The sequence below is a fragment of the Orcinus orca genome, chromosome 1 (genome assembly GCF_937001465.1).
Source record: "Orcinus orca chromosome 1, mOrcOrc1.1, whole genome shotgun sequence".
NCBI lineage: Eukaryota > Metazoa > Chordata > Mammalia > Artiodactyla > Delphinidae > Orcinus > Orcinus orca.
The window spans coordinates 154090233-154096232 of NC_064559.1; positions in this window are offsets into that span (position 1 = coordinate 154090233).

Sequence of the window (6000 nt, forward strand, 5' to 3'; positions counted from 1 at the left end):
AGTTGGGGGTGGGGCTGGTTCATGGGTCCCTGCAATGCAGAGCTGGTTTGTATCCATCACCTTTCCTGGACTGACATCCAGAAGAACTCCAGGCATCTTTGAAGAGGGTGCTTGCTCATTCTGCTGCTGTCTTGGAGGTAGGTGGTGAAAAGCAAACTTTGGCCTTTGGCTGCCTCAAAAGTCTTTCCTCAACAAGTATTGGGTATAGGGAATGGGGAGTGGATGGAAGGTAAGGGGAGAAACAGGTGGGATTTGAAATCTGAGAAACTTCTCCTTAAGAGAGTTTTTTAAAGACTCCTATTTGAACATAATTTTTTGAGTGAGGGAATCCATATCTATACATGTTCTTGTTTTCAAGTGTTTTTTGTTTTTGTTTTTTTTTTCAGTTAAGGGGAAGAGGAAAGGCTTTTAGTCTGGTGGGGTTTTTTCCCCATAAAATATCCCTTATTGGATAAGTATTTATTGAACAACTTAAATGTGTTTTTTTTTAAAATGGCTTCTTATAACTTGATTTTTAGGGGAGAAGTACATTGTTGAGAAGGAATCATAAACATCTGTCTCGTAGTAGAGTCAGAGTTTTGAGCTTAGAAAATTCATTCAGTAGATCCTTTTAAATAGTTATTTAAAAATTTTCCTGTTCATTTTCAAAGCAATTATTCTCAACCACTAGAAAATACCTAAATAATTCTTCCATATTGCTTTTTAATGTAGTCTATTTTTAAAAAAATATTTCTTAGCTAACATCCCAAATGGAGTAATTCCATTTCTAAAAGAAAACACTCTATCTTGGCTATTTTCCAGGTGAATTTTCCTTGAAAAAATATATGCATTCATTGTTGTTCTTTGTAGATGAGCAAAGGGATTACTAAGTGGCAAATACTACCCTTTAGAAAGGGGAAGGAGGAGATTTAATGTTGCAAGTAATGCTTAGTAAAAAATATTTTTAAATTATAGCAAATATATATACAGTCTATCTACGTGCCAATGTTTCTACATTACATTAGAGCAAATATTTATATACTCTTTCTACATGTCAATGTTCTACATTATATTATTTAATCCTCACAACAATCCAATGAAGCAGATACTGTTATGCCCATTTGGCAGACAGATAAATGTTACAAAACCAGTAAGTGACAGAGCCAACATTTAAAGCCAGGTGTTCTGCTCCAGAGTCAGTGCTCTTAACCACCATGATGTACTTCCCTTCTAAGATGACTAGTCCAAGGACAAGTGAATTGACTTTTCTGTTCTCTATTTGTGCTATACAGATGTGGAAAAGGAAGCTTTCTCAGAGCCTCCCTAGAATCCAGAAGGGAGGCAAAGAAGCAAATTGACAATTACAAAATGCACAGGATGGTTTAGAAACAGGGAAGAGAGCATTTTATATGGGGTGTTGGAAAATTTTCCCTGAAGGCATTACATGGTTGGAATCTTTTATGCCTAGAGATTTAGTAGGGCTCTCCCAAACATAATTACAAGCAAGAAAGAAGCTTTACATTATTACTGCTTGGATCAGGGAAGATATAAACCATTCTAACCATTCTTCGAGCTAATAGTGTTATTCAAAGGAGCTGGAACCTATAGCTTCTATTTTTGCACTATACAGTATAGTAGCCTCTAGCCTTATGTAACTTCTGCACTTGACATATGGCTAGACCAAAGTGAGATGTATTGTAAATATATCACATTATTACAAAAAGAATGAAGGTAGAATATCTCATAATTTTTAATATTTATTACATGTTGAGATAATACTTTAGATATAGTGGGTTAAATGTAACATACTAATTTGGTATTTCTTTTTACTTTTTAAAATGTGGCTACTGGAAATTTTAAAATTGTATTTGTGGCTCATCTTTGGCTCACATTATATTCCTCTTGGGCAGTGCTGATACATAGTAAGAGTGGCTAGCAGAACTCATTTCTAACTTGAATTTTATTACATACATTTCCTAGGATCAACAATCAAGTGTTGAGAAACATTAGCATGTATTTAAAATAATAGATGTTGTCAGATATCTATGTAACTTCATGAAATTCAAGATTAACAGAAATGTAACAAAATCCACTGAGAGGTATGTTTGCATATAAATGAATGTGAATAGTACATCTATAAGCTACATCTAGAAACCTGGACCCACAGGGCCAGAACTTGGAAAAATAAATATGTAAGAGAGTGAATTCAGGGAGTTGGTGAGGATTAAAATAAATGAAAACTGAAAATATGCCCACTTCACTGATATGATGTTTTTTCAGGCTACTGGTGCTGACAAACCTGCCATCCGTTTGATGCTGGGAAGTGAAAAAGTGGAGGAAAGAAACCTGGTATGGAGATAAATACAATTTTATACACTGAGATTCAAAAAATTTAACTATTTGACACCAGTATTGTGGGTCTATGTGGGTGCATTCATAGATGCTCATCTGTTTTCAGGTTAATGGACGTGGCGTAGAAAAGATCTCACAAACTTAGCATAGCATTAGAATCCCCCATGTCTGCCTCCAAATTTCCTTTCCAGTCTCCTCTGTGAGCACATCATACCATGTACCCTTTCTCCAAACAGCCTGGACAGTTTTCTGTTCCCTCAAACATCTTATGTAGTCATTCCTTTGTTGTTTCTTCACACAAAGAAGAAACATTTTCTTTCATTTTCTGCCTATCAAAATTTTATTCACCCTTTAAAACCCAGCCCAAATACCAAATACCAGTCCCATTGAAGGCTTCCTTATTTTTCAATGCTAATTATTCACAAATGTTATTAAGGGTCAGCAATATCCTGGCCCAGTGCTAAGCCCTGGGGCTCAGAGTCCCCACCTTCAAGAAGCTCATAATCTTAACAAGGGAGACGGGAAAAAGTGCACAGCAGAGTGTGACAGGTGTTATAAGACGAGTCCATTCTCCACCCTGCTATTACATTGATCTTTCAAAAATGCAAATTGATTACACTGCTGCTGTTCTTAAGATCCATCATTTGCCAGATATTCTGAAAAATTTGCACAAAACTCTGTAAAGATGTGTTACAGCATTGTTCATTCTACCTCTCCCACTTGTTGTGTGTCTGTGGGGCAAGTCCTCTGGGAATCATTTTCCTCAGATGTAAAATGGATGATAATAATAGTTTCTATCCAGGACGGTTGTATTGAATCAGTTAATACATATAAAGTACTTAGAATAGTGCCTGGCACATTCCAAGAAATCCATAAATACTAACTATCGCTATTATCAACAGAAGACTGGAAATTACCTACCTGACTGTCAGTATGGGCCTAGCTACATTAAAATAATGAGGTGATATGGGCCAACACACCATATCTCCCAGTCTTATTTTAAATTTGAAGGCTAGAGTGTGTGTGTGTGTGGTTGTATATGCATAATAGAAAACTCTTCTAGAAGGATATTCAAGTAAATGTTAATAGGTATCGCCTCTGAGGAAGGCACTGGTTGTTTAATGGGGAAGGAAGACCCACTTTTCATTTTATAAGCTTTAATACAGTTTGAATTATACTGCCATGTGCAATGTTGTTTTTCTAATTATTGAAAAAAACAGGTAATTTCCTTATGAGTCTCAGAAGGAAAGGAAAGAGAGGGAACTAGAATCCAAATTTTCTAACACAAACCCCCAGTGCTTTTTAAATTATATTCAATATTAGTAACCCCAGTGAGGAACCACATAGTCTAACTGAAAGAAAAAAAAACTGTAAGTGTATTGTGCACATAGCATATGGCATTTAACAGACAAGGAACAGATAAAGCTCAGAACAGTTAATAATTAACCTAAGGTCACACACTGGGATCACTGGAGATGGGATTCTTCCCCAGATCCTCCTGACATCACCAAAATGAACCCAGAATCAAAAATGTAGGTTCAATACTGTCTTTCCTTCCTTATTTATTTTTTTTATTTTTTGCTGCTCACAGCCTTGTTAGTTGTGCAAAGGGAATGAACTAAAACCTGTGAAAGCATTGTACACAAATGCCTGGCACATAGTAAGTGCACCACTGCTCGGTTGAATTGGATTGTTGTTTCTTCCCCTCTTTACTTCTGGATATTTATTCCATGACTAATGCGAATGTTGTTCTACCCAACACCCACTGCCTCAGAGATTATGTTCACCTGATATTTGTAGGAGAAGCACATCATCTAAAAAATTCCATTTCTAAAAGCTCTATACTCAGGTGTGGGAGGTAACCAGCCCTCCACATTAATGCATGTCCTCCTGTTTACTCCTTTGGCTCTGAAAGCTCATGTGAACTCTTTGTGAAGGCAGTCATTAATCCAGAGTGGGAGAGAAAGAGAGGGTTTCAGAGAAAAATTACTCGTAATTGCAGGGCTCTATTAGTGTGTTTTTCTCTGCAACCTGGAGCTGAACATTGTGAAATGTATTTGTTCCCAGTGTAATTTAAATGTGAATTAAGCAGTGCTATTAGGCCAGGCTGTTTGAGGACAAGGCAGTTTATCACGTTTGGAATTATTGCTTGAAAATGCCCACCTGAGTGAAAAATGCCTCCTATCCTGCTGGTAGAAGGACTCCTTAAGACACTAACTATGATATCAGCTCTGCTATTCTTAACTAGCTGGCAGCCTCTGGAAACTTCTGTAGACTGCAGTTCTTTTCATCTTGGAAATGAGAGGATCTCATACTCAAGGTCCACAGTGGGCAAGTAGGGAGTCTAGTTGAGGGTATGCGGGAAGATTATGCCCATCTATAGGGAGCTACCTCTACTCAGTTCTACTGGGAGATGTGGACCCAGTGTTACAAGTTTTTTCTGATTTTGGGGGGAATCTCACAATTTTTAAACAATGACAATTAATTAGAAATTGTTGGCACAAAAACAGACACATAGATCAATGGAACAAATCTATAGAGAGCCCAGAAATAAACTCATGCACTACGGTCAATTAATCTATGACAAAGGAGGCAAGAATATACAAGGGAGAAAAGGCAATCTCTTTAATAAGTGGTGCTGGGAAAACTGGACAGCTACATGTAAAAGAATGAAATTAGAACATTTTTTCATACCATATAAAAAATAAACTCAAAATTGATTAAAGACCTAAATGTAAGACCAGAAACCATAAAACTCCTAGAAGAAAAGATAGGCTGAACACTCTTTGATATAAATCGCAGCAATATTTTTTTGGCTCTGTCTCCTTAGGCAAAGGAAACAAAAGCAAAAACAAACAAATGAGAGCTAATTAAACTTAAAGTTTTTGCACAGCAAAGCAAACCATCAATAAAACAAAAAGACAACCTACTGAATGGAAGAAAGTACTTGCAAAGGATATGTCCAATAAGGGGTTAATATCCAAAATATGTAAACAGCTCATACACCTCAATATCAAAGAAAATCCAAGTAAAAATGGGCAGAAGAACTGAATAAGACACTTTTCCAAAGAAGGCATGCAGATAGCCAACAGGCACAAGAAAAGATGCTCAGCATCGCTAATCATCAGAGAAATGCAAGTCAAAATAATAATGAGATATCACCTCACTTCTGTCAGAATGGCTATCATCAAAAAAGAAAAAAATCTGCAAATAACAAATGTTGGAGAGGATGTGGAGAAAAGGGGACCCTAATATACTATTGGTAGGAATGTAAATTGGTGCAGCCACTATGAAGAACAGTATGGAGGTTCCTCATAGTACTAAAAATAGAACTACCATATGATCCAGCAATTCCATTCCTGGGTATATATCTGAAGAAAATGAAAACACTAATTGGAAAAGATATATGCACCCCAATATTAATAGCATGCTTATTAACAATAGCCAAGGTATGGAAGCAACCTAAGTGTCCATCAACAGATGAATGGATAAAGAAGAGGTGATATATATACGTATAAACATAATGGAATACTACTCAGACATAAAAAGAATGAAAATTTGGGGAGTTCCCTGGCAGTCCAGTGGTTAGGACTCAGCACTTTCACTGCCATGGCCCGGGTTCAGTCCCTGGTCAGGAAACTAAGATCCCGCAAGCTGCTTGGCATGGCC